This window comes from Hibiscus syriacus, unplaced genomic scaffold, assembly GCF_006381635.1.
Source record: "Hibiscus syriacus cultivar Baekdansim isolate YM2019G1 unplaced genomic scaffold, ASM638163v2 tig00116965_pilon, whole genome shotgun sequence".
Lineage (NCBI taxonomy): Eukaryota > Viridiplantae > Streptophyta > Magnoliopsida > Malvales > Malvaceae > Hibiscus > Hibiscus syriacus.
Genome location: NW_024063490.1, coordinates 692,842 through 709,067, shown reverse-complemented (window position 1 = coordinate 709,067; position 16,226 = coordinate 692,842).

The window sequence follows — 16,226 nt, the reverse complement described above, 5'->3', positions numbered from 1 at the left end:
GACTTTTTTAAAATATAATTTTTTAGATTGTTTCGACAGGTTGGCAACTTCGCTGGGAATATTTAGAGAGTGAGGTCGCTAGTCAATTAGTCGTTGTCTTCGCAATAAAAATTACAAAATTGATCAAATTTAATTCTTGATCCCTTATTAGATTAAAATGAATTTGTTTGTATTTATAGTTTGTCTTATTTTTAAATAGTTGTACTAATATGTTTTCTATTGTTTTAGATTGAGATGAATATTTTAGGGGTTTAGTGGATTTAGATTTTGGTGTTTGATTTTTTTTCGCTTTTTCTCACACATTGCACGTGCATTATCTTGACATTGAGTTGAACTTGCTCTGTCCTGATTAAGTGGGAGTGAGAAGTTATACCTTCATGATGGTTTTTACCTCTGTGTAGGATAACATATCACTTTCAGAGCACACACCTTATATCTTCATGGTTGATTTTCAGCTCTGTGTAGACATAAGGAAGTGTGTCCCCTCAAATTGAACTCAATCTATATAAACATGTGATGGGTAAAGATTGAGGGTATGGCCGGCCTAAGAAGGCACCAACAAGGACAATTCGAATATCTCTTATTCTAGAACCAAACCCAACATATAGTGAACTTAAGAACCGGACCTAATTAGAGTCGAATCCAACTTTAAAAATCCTATGAGGAGAGTACACTAGGAAAAAAATTGTGAATCTTTATTTTCTTGGTTTTTATTTATTGTTGCAATTTACTTTCTGAATAAATCCATGAGAACTAGGAAACATACAATTAGGATTTACTTTCATGAATATGTATTAAAACTAGAAGCATGCATATAGGATTTATTTTGCAAACAAAGAATGTGAGTAAAGATCATGTTTAGTTAGGATTAGTTAAATTATATTTGGGGTATACATCATGTGAGGATAGGACTTATTCGTATCTCTTAATGTTTTTTATTATCCTATAAGTACTAATCCAATTTCTTCTTCCTTTTTTTGTCTTATTTGCATTTGCATGATTCATCTCATGGTGTTGATCCATGTTCAACTGCCATATAGAAGGCTTGTAATATGAAGAGAAGCATTCAAATTAAGGTAGAAGACAATTCAGATGTACTAAGATTGTCAAAGCAAACTCAACTTAACAAGGGATATATCATATCACCAAGTTATGTGTCAAACTTTTACTCTTATATAGATGTTCCGATGACGCAACTACTGCAGAAAGGAGTACCCTTCAAGTAGGAAGAAGACCAACAAATAAGCTTTGATGAGTTGAAGAAAATTTTGACAAAAGCTCTAGTTTTAACACAACCAGAATCGAGAAAATATTTTGTACTTTAAACTGATGTGTCTTTGAATGGATTGAGATTTGTCCTCATGCAAGAAGGAAAAATGGTTACATATACATCTCGATAGTTGAAGCCACATGAAAGGAACTATTCCACTCAAGATTTGGAATTAGTTGCGGTGGTCTTTGCACTCAAAATATGGAGACATTACGTGTTTGGAGAAAAATGTTACATCTTCACTGACCACAAGAGCTTGAAGTATCTTCTCACCCAGAAAGAGTTAAACTCTCGACAACGAAGATGGATTGACTTGCTTAAATATTATGATTATGTTATCGATTATCATCCAGGGAAAGCAAATGTAGTGGTATATGCTTAATGCAAGGAAATGTTGAAGTTGATGGCTATGTTTTTCAGATTGATTATTCTGAAGAATGGCAGTCTGATCTCGAACTTTGGGTTGAACCCACGTTAATGTAGGAATTATAAGATGTTCAACGACTATATAAAAAACTAGTTGCCAAAATTCAACGAGTGAGGTAGGGTGAAGTTCTAGGGTATGAAGAGAGATATGGTGGAGCCTTGTCTTTTAAGGGATGATTGTGTGTTTCTGTAATAAACAGTTAAAAGAGAAAATCTTACAAGAAGCCCATAATAGTTCATTTTGCATCCATCCAAGAAATAAAAAAATGTATCAAGAACTCAAACAATTATGTTGGTGGCCAAGGATGAAAAGAGAAGTATTTGAATTTATAGAAAAATATTTAGTATATCAACAAAGTCAAAGCTGAACATTAGGTGCCTTTTGGCCTTCTTCAATGAATTCAAATACCATAATGGAAATGAGATAAGGTCACCATGGATTTTTTCACTGGTTTAACCATGACTCGACGTAAACATGATTTGATATTGGTGAGTTTGGATCGAATAACTAAGTCTACTCATTTTTCTACTTGTACAAATGGACTACACTATGGAAAGATTAACATAGTTGTATGTCAATGAGATTGTAAGACTGCATAGAGTACCCACCTCTATTATTTCATACAGAGATCCGAATTCACTTTAAGATTCTAGAAGAAATTACATGAGGCTTTAGGGAACAATTTTCATTTTAGTACAACCTTCCACCCTCAAACTGAAAGACAATCAGAGTGTGTTATTCAAACATTGGCGAATATGATAAGATGTTGTATAATTAATTTTGAAGGAAGTTGGGAGGATTATTTATTGATAATCATCGTTTTGCTATCAAAATAATTATGGCTTCTTAAATAGAAAGGAAAAGGTAGTATAGAGAAGCAGGGTCGATCCGCAGGGATTGTGATGTTTCTGATTTAGTAAAACTGTTTCTTGATTTTAGGAGGAGATAGAATTCCAGGTAAAGTTAAAAATATTTAATAAAATAAAATAAATAATAATAAATAAAAGGGGAAATTATAAAATAATAATAGTAGTAAAATAAAAAGGGATTTTTTAAAATTATTTAAAGAAGTGTAATGAGATAAAAATTAAATAAACAATTAAATAAAATAAATAAATTGAGATAAAGAAAATTTATTGTGAAAGCAGCTTCAGACTTAGCTTCACCTCAAATTCCTCGGATCATCGAAACATATTTTTACTTCAAGATTCACGTCAGCTTACAAGGACAATTCTTCGTTGCCAACTCGGATTGTGTCGTTTCAATAATAACTGATTCCGATCTCAGTTTCATCTTAGCAAACAATTTTGCTATGTGTGTTCTCAGAAAGTTGAATATGCTTCAATAAGCAAATCCTTCTTCAAACGTTCACCATAAACAATTTCCGAACCAATGTCGAAATCGTTTGGATTTGAAAAGTAAGCTCAGAAAATAAAGAAATAATCCGAAGCGATTTAAGTACCTTACAATTCTCACGTTTGGAATTGAGCATTTGCTTTAGTCTTCGGCTTGAAAGAAAATTAGCTAAGCATGTCCAAAGTCATACTTAGCATAATTGAAAAGTATGCGAAAAATACAGAGAAAGCTAGAGAGAAAAAGAAGATTTTATTCTCAGATGATAGAGATATGTTTCTAGGCTTACCCTGAGAGGGTATTTATAGACTTCAAATTCCTAAAAACAAGATAAAACATCTTAAATCCTAATTAAAACACTTAAAACTATTTAAACTAAAATACCTAAAAAATAATATTTAAAATAATATTCTAAATCCTAATTAAAATACTAAAACCTATTTAAACTAAAATACCTAAAACAAAGATAAAATATAAAAATAATATCCTAAAACTTAATTAAAATACTAAAACTATTTAAACTAAAATACAAAGATAAAATATAATGTTTAAAATATTATCCTAAACTTTAGTTTAATTCAAATCCGAATTCTAGCCAGCTTTGATTCCGAAAATAAAAAAATTATAAAATTCTGTCCTTTTTGTGCAATTTCAAGAATCTGACGTCCTGCACAGAAAATGAATCAAAACAAACAAATAAGCCACAAAAACCAATGATTAAGGAGTAATTTAAAAGGAAAATATTAACTAAATTAAGCACTTATCAAATTTCCCCTCACTTATCCAATGATTGTCCTCAAGCATTCATCAATTAATACATCCAAATCACAAGTTGCCATCTTCAATTTCAATTTATTCCTCAAACTTCCAATCGAACTAAGTCCATGATATTTACCGAATTAAAGTAACAATCAAGCAAAGGTACAACCAATAAAATTTAAAGTAAGCAAGATATCTCAATTAATTGTCAACTTCAATGGAACATGACTCAATACCTCACAAAGATTCACACATATCCGCTCAAAGTATTTGGGGTAAATGAAATCGCTCAAACCGAAACTAACCAAAATATTACCATAGGCTTGGAATCCAATCAAGTGTCCACTGCGAAAAAAGAATATAATGCAATAATCAAGAGGTCTTTAAACAAGGTCTAACGGGGCTTAGGTTAGGGTAGGGAAATGCCAAAAAGAAAGGTTTAAAATACCGAAACAAGAGATCAAAATAATTAAGAACAATCCACGAATTAACATGAAGCACAATGAAGAACAAAACAAGGAAAAATAATAGATGAAAGACAATTGAAGCGATCGATATTTCCTTCCCCTTTTTTCGAACAAAAGGTCTTTTTTTCTTCTTTGTTTTGTTCGAAATAATGAACAACTTGTTTTTTTGGTTTTTTTTTTAAACATTGAATTTTTTTTCGTAGAACAACAATGATACAAGATCTCATATCTCGGCAAGAGTGTGAAAAGAGAGGGAAAAAAAAGAAAGGATTTGGGTTTAATTATGAGGTGTAAAACAAATAAAGGGAAATATGCTCAAATGTGGTTCACTAGTGGATATATAAACGGGTAGGCTTTTTGGGAAAAGTGAGTTTATCCTAGGTGCCCATATCACATTAAAATATTACGTTCAACATGTAGTATCGATATGCATTGTGATTACAAGTTCTAGAATATCCTAATTAGTTAGGCACACACAAGTCAAACAATGAGCAAGAAAGAAAATGTATGCTCGTTAGGCTCAAATCTCACAGGAAAAGTTTATATGCATTGAGTCAAGTTTATCTCTATCGACAAAAGCATAAAATATCAATACTCAACAAAAAATTCACCAGCTATATCAATCATCAATCATGCAAATTAAATTCGATCAAAAACATGGTCATAATCCAAAAGGAAACAAAAGTATAAAGCGAAATTCAAAACTAGCAACCAACGATCCCAACATATCAACATCAGAATAACTCAATTTTAAACAATTAAACAAGTCAAGAAAAAATTTGACACATGCTTATCCTTCCCCCTGACTTAATCTATTTTGTACCAAAACGTATGTCGAATTTAAAAACAAAGAGAGGGAAAAGGAATACTCCCTGATCTAGTAGCGACCACGTCGAGACGAGCTGTTGTAGAATATCCGATACTGCACTGTTCTTTTCGAACTTTTCTGCACAGTTCAAACTAAATCTATTTTTTTCTGTTCTACATTGTTCGAATCTGCTGTGTATTTTTCTACACTGTTCAAACCAAATCAATTTTTTTTCTGCACTATTATGTTCAAATTTTTCAGCACAGTTCAAACCAAGTCAGTTTTTCTGCACTATTTTTTTCGTTAAATATTTGATCGGAATTCGGATATGTACAGAGAAAAATAAAATAAAAATTAATTAAAATAAAATAAATAGAATGAAAATAAAGTTTGCTAAAAAATAAAATGAAAATAAAATGAAAATGAAATAAAAAATAGAACGAAATGGGTTGCCTCCCATCAAGCGCTTTTGTTGAACGTCATTAGCACAATGACCTGATTTTTCAAAGTGTGGGTTCCTCTAAATTGATTTCTTCGATTAGACCAACCAAAGTATTTTCATAATACGGCTTCAGTCTTTGACCATTAACATTAAATTGAATCATGAGTTATCTTCAACTTCAACAGCACCGTGAGGAAATACTTGAGTTACTGTAAAAGATCCGAGCCATTTTGATTTGAGTTTTCCTGCAAAAAGTTTAAATTTGGAGTAAAATAATAAAATCTTTTGACCGACATAAAAAGTTTTAAAAGAAATTCTACTATTATGAATTTTTTTTGTTTTTTCTTTAAATATCTTAGCATTATCATATGCATTTCTTCGGATTTCCTCAAGTTCTTGAATGTGTAATTTCCGAGCTTCACCAATTGCATCCATGTCCATGTTACATTGTTTAACGGCCCAATAAGCACAATGTTCTAACTCAACTGGTAAATGGCATGGTTTACCGAAAACAAGCCGGTATGGTGACATCCCAATGGGACCTTTATAAGCAGTTCGATATGCCCAAAGTGCATCGGTTAATTTTAAACTCCAATCCTTTCTGTCTAGATTAAAATTTTTCTCAAGAATTATTTTAATTTCTTGATTTGATACTTCTGTCTGTCCATTTGTTTGTTGATGGTAAGTGGTAGCAATTCTTTGAGTTACTCTAAATTTCTTCATTAGCGACTCGATCACTCAGTTTATGAAATGTGTTCCTCTGTCGCTTATTATAGCCCGTGGCATGCCAAACCTGGAAAAATATTTTTTTAAAAATTAACTGTAGTATTTCTAAATAACGAAGTGAAAGGACCCATATAGTCGATTCCCCAAACATAAAACATTTCACAAACATGTATAGAATTAAGTGGCATTTCATTCCTACGGCTTAAATTACCAGTACGTTAACATCTTTCACAAGTTTTACAAAATAGATAAGAATCCTTAAAGATGTTAGGCCAATAGAAACCACATTCAAGAATTTTATGGGCTGTACTTTTTGGCCCAAAATGACCACCGCAAGAGTAAGAATGACAAAATTGTAAAATTGAATTTACCTCACTTTTGGCAATACATCACCAAATTACCTGATCTGAACAGTGCTTCCATAAATAAGGATCGTCACAAATATAGTATCGGGATTTTCGCTTAATTCGATTGATTTCAGCTCTCGACAAATCTAATGGTAACTTACATGTGGCCAAATAATTAACCATGTTTGCAAACCATGGAGTTATGTTTTGCGCCACCATCAATTTTTCTTCAAGAGATTCTTCTCTAAGTGGTAAGTCGGATGTGGAAAGGGGAATTCAACTCAAGTGATCTGCTACCAGATTTTTGCATCCCTTTTTGTCTTTGATTTCCATGTTAAATTCATGTAAAAGAAGGATCCATCGAATAAGCCTTGGTTTTGCTTCCTTTTTGCTCATCAAATACCTTATAGTTGCATGGTCAGAAAAAATAGTAATTTTACTGCCAAGCAAATAAGATCTAAATTTTTATAAAGTAAAAATTATAGCAAAAAGTTCTTTTTCCGTAGTCGAATAATTTTTCTGAGCCGAGTCCAAAGTTCGAGATTCATATGCTATGACATGTGGTTCTTTCCTTATTTTCTGGCCGAGAACGACTCCAATGCTAGTATGTGATGTGTCACATATAAGTTCAAAGGGATAATTCCAGTCTGGCGGCTGAACAATTGGAGTTGAAATAAGCTTTTCCTTTAATCAATCGAAGGACTACTTGGATTTTGAATTAAAGTCAAAATCTTGATCTTTTTGAAGTAGATTGCATAAAGGTTTTGCTATCTTCGAAAAGTCCTTAATAAACCTGCAGTAAATTCCTGCATGGCCAAGAAAAGAACGAATTTGCCTCACAGTTGTGGGGTAAGGAAGTGAGTGTATAACATCTGTTTTAGCTTTATCAACTGTAATCCCTTTTAAGGAAACAATATGACCTAAAATTAAACCTTTATCAACCATAAAATGACATTTTTCATAGTTCAAAACAAGGCTATGTTCTAAGCATCTTTTAAGCACATTATTTAAATTATCAAGACATTCATTAAAAGAGTGACCATAAACTGTGAAGTCATCTATGAAGACTTTAATTCCTTTCTCCACATAGTCAAAAAATATACTTAACATGCATCTTTAGAAGGTGGTCGGCGCGTTACAAAGACCAAAGGGCATTCGTCTATATGTAAATGTACCGAAGGGACATGTAAAAGTCATTTTTTCTTGATCCTCTGGCACAACTGGGATTTGGAAAAAAAACTGAAAAACCATCAAGGCAATAATATTGAATTTACCAACTAATCGTTCAATCATTTGATCTATAAAAGGAAAAGGAAAATGGTCTTTTAGAGTAAGAGAGTTCAATTTCCTGTAATCAATACAAACTCGCTATCCGCTTTGAACTCTTGTTGGCACTAACTCCCCTTCTTGATTTTCGACCACTGTGACTCATGTTTTCTTGGGAACCATATGAATCATACTTACCCAATTACTATCCGATATCGGATAGATTTTGTCAGCGTCAAGGAGTTTCTGAAATTTCTTTCTTTACTACTTCCATCATCGGTGGATTTAATTGACGTTGTCCTTCACGTGATGGCTTTGCTCCTTCGACTTTGATCTTGTGCATGCAAGTCGAGGGACTTAATCCTTTAATGTCAGCAATGGTTCATCCTATGGCTTCTTTGTGAGAGCGCAACACTGTTATCAAAGATTTCTCTTCTCCTTCGGAACTTTTACTTGAGATGATCACTGGTAAGGTTCTATTTTCTCCCAAAAAGGCATATTTCAAATGTTCTGGTAGTTGCTTCAATTCTGCCTCAGGTGCTTGCAAAACAGAAAGTAAAATTTTAGTTTTAGAGGAAGATAAAGATAAATCTGAATTGATTGAATTAATATTTTCAAACTCCCTTTCTTTCTCTTCGTGGCAAAGTTTAGGATCCTTAAAAAATCATAAGAAAAATTAAATTCAATATATTCATCAATTAAAGGATCTATAATATCAACATAACTAATTCTTTCAACATGATCAGGAAATTCCATTACTTTGTAAACATCAAATTCAACGATCTCACCATCAAATTCCATTGTTAGTATACCACTTCTAACATCGATCTTTGTATGTGTTGTACTTAGGAAGGGTCGGCCTAAGAGTACTTCGGAATAAGTATCCGACCTGTCATGTTCCATGTCAATGACATAAAAATCTGCAGGAAAAAATAATACATTGACCTTTACCAAGACGTTTTCCATTACTCCCACTGGATAGATCATAGATCGATCAACCAACTATATGGTTATTACTGTTTCCTTTAAAGGCTCGTTAGTAATCATTTTATATATCGAAAATGATATAACATTAATTGAAGCTCCTAAGTCACACATTGTACGTTTAATTTTAAAATCACCTATTTTGCAAGGTATAGTGAACATATCTTGATACTTCATCTTTGGTGGGAGCTTTCGTTGAAAAATTACAGAGACATGTTCTCCTAAATTTACCTTTTCGTGCCTTATTAATTTCTTCTTTTTAGTGCCTTATTAATTTCCTCTTTGTAATGCAAAGTTCTTTTAAAAATCGAGCATACCTTGGTATTTGTCGATTTACTTCAAGAAGAGGTCTGTTGACTTGAACTTTTTGGAAAACTTCTAAGATCTCCTTTTCTTCAGCTCTTTTATCAAGTTTCATCGATCTTGGTAGGAAGGGTGGTAGCGTGATTTTACGAGAAGAAAGAGAAGGATGTGAGCCAGACGTACCTTGTATTTCTTAAGGTGGTGTGTCCTCTTATTCTTTCTGATGTGCAACTTTTTCTTTTGGAACTTCGGGTGAGATAACTTTTCCACTTTGGAGTGTGATGACTCTAACATTCTCTCTCGGATTTAACTCCGTTTGAAAAGGTAGTCTTCCTTATGATTCCAATTTTCGCATAGTTTGAGCTAGTCAGCTAACTTGGTTATCTAACTCTTGAAGATGTGTTTCGGTTCGGCTTTGAAATTTTTCTTGGGATGCAATGAACGTTTCTTGTGAAATTGCTAACTTTCCTTTGAGTTCCTCCAATGATGGTTTTTGGGTTTGTTGTTGAGGAGGAGGTCTTGGTTGATAAGTTGGTCTTTGATTTGCCGCATAGCTGAAGTTTGGGTGATCTCGCCATCCTAGATTATAAGTATTGTTGTAAAGGTTGTATTGTCTTTGTGGAGGACCTGGAAAGTTCCCTACTGCATTGCCTCCTTCTTGTATCAGCGGGAAGTAATCCATCGGATGGTCTAGCTTTGTGCATATCCCACATGCTCTTGTTGCTCCAGATTTTTCTGCAACAAGTGAAGTAACTACTTCAGTTAATTTATCTAACTTATTCTCAAGGGAAAAAGTACTTATCTCGTGAACCCATCGGCTGGATTCACTTGAAAATTGTTGAGAGTTAGCTGCCATGGTTGAAATCAATTCCCTTGCTGTTGTTGGGGTCATGTTGACTAATGCTTCTCCACTGGTGGCATCTACCATCTTCATATCTATTAGTAAAAGGCCTTCATAAAAGTATTTAATTACTTTTGCTCACTTAATCCATGTTGCAGACAATGTGCACAAAGCTTTTTAAATCACTCCCAATAGTCATAAAGACTTTCTTCGCTCTTTTGCAGAATGGAAAAAATGTTCCTTCCTAACTCGCTTGCTTTAGCCGCTAGAAGAACCTGTCAAGAAAAATCTGATTCATGTCAGGCCATGAATTAACTGAATTATGAGGTAAATAAAATAACCAATCTTTAGCCAAGTCAGTTAAAGAGAAAGGGAAAGCTCTCAATTTAATTTGACCTTCGGTAACACCCTTTGGCTTCATGCTAGTGCAAACCATGTGGAATTCCAACAAGTGTTTGTACGAATCTTCAGTGGGAAAGCCGTGGAAGGTTGGAAGAAGATCAATGAGTCCCGTCTTTAATTGAAACGGAGTCCCGCCAGTAGGAAAATTGATGCATAGTGGCGTCTGAGTGATAGGAGCTGCGGCTAGCTCTCGGATTGTTTGTTCTCATTCTGCCATAGGGATGTTGTATGCATCTGATTCAGAGTCTGTCTCCGGATTTGATTATGTTTCTGAACTCTGTTATTGTTTCTATTGTCTTTTTCTCTTTTCTCGAAGTATTTGTGCGTGGATTCTTCGTGCTCGTGCTTCGATCTCCAGATGTAGATCTACTAATTTACCTGAGTTTCTTCTGGTCAAAAATCAAAAACTAGAAAAATAAATCAGTACTTGCCGTTAGTCCCCGGTAACGGTGCCAATTTGATAACCGTCGTTTTGCTATCAAAATAATTTCGGCTTCTTAAATAGAAAGGAAAAGGTAGTATAGAGAAGAAGGGTTGATCCACATGGACTATGGTGTTTCTGATTTAGTAAAATTGTTTCTTGATTTTAGGAGGAGATAGAATTCCACGTAAAGTTGAAAAGATTTAATAAAATAAAATATATAATAATTAATAAAAGGGAAAATAATAAAATAATAAATAATAATAGTAAAATAAAAAGGGGTTTTTTAAATTATTTAAAGAAATATAATGAGATAAAAATTAAATAAACAACTAAATAAAATAAATAAATTAAGATAAAGAAAACTTATTGTGAAAACAACTTTAGACTTCAGCTTCGCCTCAAATTCCTTGGATCATCGAAACAGATTTTTACTTCAAGATTCACGTCAACTTACAAGGACAATTCTTCACTGCCAACTCAGATTGTGTCGTTTCAATAATAACTGATTTCAATCTCAGCTTCCTCTTAGCAAACAATTTTTCTAAGTGTTATCGGGAAGTTGAATATGCTTCAATAATCAAATCCTTCTTCAAACGTTCACCATAAACAATATCCGAACCAATGTCCAAATCATTTGGATTTGAAATGTGAGCTCAGAAAAAGGAGAGAAAATCCGAAGCGATTTAAGTTCCTTAATATTCTCACGTTTGGAATTGAGCCATCGCTTTAGCCTTTGGTTTAAAAGAAAATTAGCTAAGCATGACAAAAGTCATACTTAGCATAATTGAAAAGTATGCGAAAAATAGAGAGAAAGCTAGAGAGAAAAAGAAGATTTTATTCTCAGATGAGAGAGATATGTTTCTAGGCTTACCCTAAGAGGGTATTTATAGCCTTCAAATTCATAAAAACAAGCTAAAATATCTTAAATCCTAATTAAAATACTTAAAATTATTTAAACTAAAATACCTAAAAATAATATTTAAAATAAAATTATGAATCCTAATTAAAATACTAAAACCTATTTAAACTAGAATACAAAGATAAAATATAATGTTTAAAATATTGTCCTAAACTTGAGTTTAATTCAAATCCGAATACCAACCAGCTTTGATTCCGAAAATTTAAAAAAATTGCAGAATTCTGTCCTTTTTCTGCAATTTCAAGAACCTGACGTCCTGCACAGAAAATGAATCAAAACAAAAAATTATGCCACAAAAACCAATGATTAAGGAGTAATTTAAAAGCAAAATATTAACTAAATTAAGCACTTATCATTTACCATTAATGGTATTTGTTGACAATGATAACTACCAAGTGAGTATTCAAATGGCCCCATACGAAAGAAATGTATGGAAGGAAATATAGAACAACTTTTTGTTGGACTAAGTTGATGAAAGAAAATTTGTTGGCCTGAATTCAATCTAAGAGACTAAAGAAAAATTTAAAGTAATTCAAGAAAAAATGAAAGCATAATTTGATCGAAAAAAGTCATATATATAAAATGTACAAATATAGAATTTGAGGTAGGTGATAAGGTGTTTTTGAAAGTGTCTACATGGAAAAGGATATTATGGTTCAACGGTAAAGGTAAACTAAGCTCTCAATTTATCATACCGTATGAGATCATAGAGATAATCGAACCAGTGTCATACCTATTGGCATTACCGCCAGAATTAGAGCGAATTCACAATGTTTTCCATGTACCCATGCTAAGAAGATATTGATTCGACCCTTTCCATGTTATACCATTAGAGCATGTCGAAGTAGAATCGAATTTGAGCTATGAAGAATAACCTTTAAGAATTTTGGGTTGGGAAGTTAACGAATTACAAAAGAAGCGTACTCCATTAGTGAAAGTGTTATGGAGAAATCATATAGTTGAAAAGGCTACTTGGGAACCTAAATAGACAATACAACCTTAATATCCACATTTGTTTTCTCCATGTAAATTTTGGGGAAGAAATTTTGGTAGTGGGGCAAAAATGTAATATTCTGGAAAGGCCCAACTAGACACTCGGGTTTGGACCCGAGTACCATTAATGAAATCCATGAGATGTTAGATTAAAAAAATAAAATGTTAAGGAAACTAGAGAAGCCTAATTAATAGGCCCATGTAATGTTTAGAATAAATAACAAAATGAGGGGCTTAGTGAGAAATTTACCCCTTTTCAAATAAAAATCTAACTAGGAACCCCAATATACTAAGAGTTGTTGTGCTTACTAAAAAAAGAACGAAAATAATAGAGATAGATTTAAATAACAAGTTTAATTGAATTTTTTACCTCTTTTATTTGTTTCCACCTAGAGTGATTAAGAGTGAAGACCTCAAATTTAAGGTAAGAATTGATCCTTCTATGTATTGGGTTTCTGACTAAAATAAGAAATTTCATATTTGGGGTGAACTTTATACCTAGGGTTTTTTGGGATCCTTTGTGCTTGAAGAGTTGCTTGAGAGATTAAAAGAATCATAGTTGTATCAAACTTTATTTTCATTCATTGTTAACATTTAATAAGTCACTTTCTCTTTATTATTCTAGTGAAAGAATGAGTGGAGACTTCCCAAGTTAAAAGAAAGGAAGAATCTTTAAGGAAGAAGAAAAAGGAGTTTTCATCCTTGTTGTTTTGTCTAAGGTAATGTAATCTTATTCATGGTTGATACACGTGATTATAAGGTAAAGTAATTGTAAGTGTAGTTGTATGTTCAGGTGACTCGGTGTCACTCTGATTTAATCCTTATTACAATTTGATAGGCAAGATGTTAAGTTCAGTGTTGGAATCATGTGTTAATTTCACCGATGTAAGCCTATGTTAAGTTTTAGTGGTAGGATTATGTGTTAAGTTCAATCCTAGAATTAAGTGTCAATTTCACCAGTATAAGTCTATGTTAAGTTTCACTGATGGGATTATGCGTTAAGTTCAGAGCTAAAATCAGGTGTCAATTTCACTAGTGTAAGTATATGCTAAGTTTAAATATAAAATTATGTGTTAAGTTCAGTGTTGAAATTAAGTGTTAATATCATCGATGTAAATCTATGTTAAGTTTCACTAATGAAATTAGGTGTTTATTTCACTGGTGTAAGTACATGTTAAGTTTCACTGGTGGAATTATGTGAAAAGTTTAATATGGTAGCATGAATGAAAGCCAAGTGATTGATAAAGAGCTATGACTCACTTGATACACAAAGATATGAAATCATAATTAAATTCCTGGTGAATAGAATGGAGTCCCGAAGGACTAAAGTAACTTGCATGAGAGCATCTAATGATATTAATTCTTGGTAACTCGCGCAGAAACCCCAAAATATTAGAGTGACTCGCACGAGAGCAACTAATCATATTAATTTATGGTGACTCACATGGGAGCTCCAAAGGAAAAGAGTGACTAGCACGGGAGCACCAAATCATATTAATTATGGGTGACTCGCATGGGAGCCCCAGAGGATTAGATTGATTTATATAGAAGCACCTAATCATATTTAATTCTGAGTGACTTGTACAAAAGCCTCGAAAGATTAGAGTGACTCGTATGAGAGCACCTAATCATAATTAATTACAATTGACTCGTGAGCCCCAAAGGTTTTGAGTGACTCGCACAGGAGCAGTTGAAATATTACAATTATGTATTAGATTAATGGGAAATCATCTCATAACTTATAGGGTACACGTCTGATACACACACATATATATTATAAATATGGAAATATTACATTTCATACATTTCTCTCTTCCGTTACTTACTTTATGTTATATAAATCTTCTAGAATAATTTTATATTACTGGGCATTAGTGGCTCACTCTTTTAATTGTCTATCTTCTCATGATCATAGGGGTAAGGTTGTTCATGGACAGTTAACCATACCGTTTAGCCTAAATGGTTGGTTAACCGTTATAATGATTATAAGATTATTCAACTAAAGCAAAATGAGTTTATAGTGGCATTTTAGCGGCTTTTTAACAAACGCCGATAAATTTATTGTTATCACGACATTTTTAGAACAAATGCCACAAAATAACCAAATTTGTGGTGTTTTGATATAAACGCCACATATTTTAGGCATATCGCAACATTTTAAGGAAAAACGCCGCTAAAGACTCGTACTTTAGTGGCATTTTTATACAAACGACGTAATAGGACACATATATAATGGAGTTTTTGAAAAAAAAAACGTAAAAGATTTATACTGTAATTACTTTTTTGAATAAACGACACAACTTATCAGTACATTAGTGCGTTTTTATACAAACGCCGCTAAAGACTCGTACTTTTGTGGAATTTTTATACAAACGCTGCTATAGACTTGTACTTTAGTGGCGTTTTTATACAAACACCTCTATAAACTCGTACTTTAGTGGTATTTTTATACAAACGCCACAAGTTTACAATTTCTAAATCTCATGCCCCTTTAACCTTTTTTCAGTTTTTCCCCTTCACCTATTTTTTCATTCCCGCCGTTTACCCAAGCCCATATGTTGCTTCTTCTCCAATGGAGGGCTCTTCTTCTCAGCCCTTCGATCATCATCAAACAGCATCTGGCGCCTCCTAGTTTCTCTCAAACCTTCCCTCTCGCGGCCACCTCTCCACCGTCATATCCTCTAATATGGTTTTTACCCATTTCTTCTCACTCGCTTATTTAATGAATTTTATTTTAAAATGTTCTGGATCTTAATACTTTGATCGGAAGTGAAAATGCTTTGTGATTTCATCTCAGCTACTTGGTGAACAAGAATGAAATTCAAATGAGAAAAGAAAACGGAAGATCTGTATTTGTTGTGCTTAATTTCATATTGTTGTTTTCGTTTCTTCCCCTTTCAAATCCAAGGGGATGCTGATTTCTTCATAAATTTTTCTTCAGTAAGAAATCTGAATCTAAAACCGCTATTTCCTTGCTAAATATTCCTTTTTAAATATTTATGGATTTGTTTATGTTATGGAAATGATGAGGAAACTTGTTTTTGTTTCCTCCCTGGTTTATTGTGATCATTTTGTTTAAAATATAAGAAGTTGTTGATACTGGATTTGTTGATAATAAGATGCGGCTGCCACTCCAATGTGTGTTATTTAGCTGTTGTTTTTACAATGGATTTGTTCATGTTTTAGATTAAAACTTCAGCAATTTGTATATTTGGTGTTATGGGAAAACTTTGAAAATAAATAAAAACTGAACATGATCTAAAACAGTCAATTGGATTCATGTTAGATTGAAGAATTTGTGAACATGATTATGATAAATTAGAAATGTATCATGATAATTTAGAAATGTACTTTTCATTTCTTTTCCTACCATATATGACCAGTGAAAGTTATTCGGACTTTTCATTTTTTTCTACAATAAAGGCATTCAAGATTTGTGTTGGAGACACATTCAGACATCTTACAATCCTCTGGATGTATGGAAAGCTTGGGAAA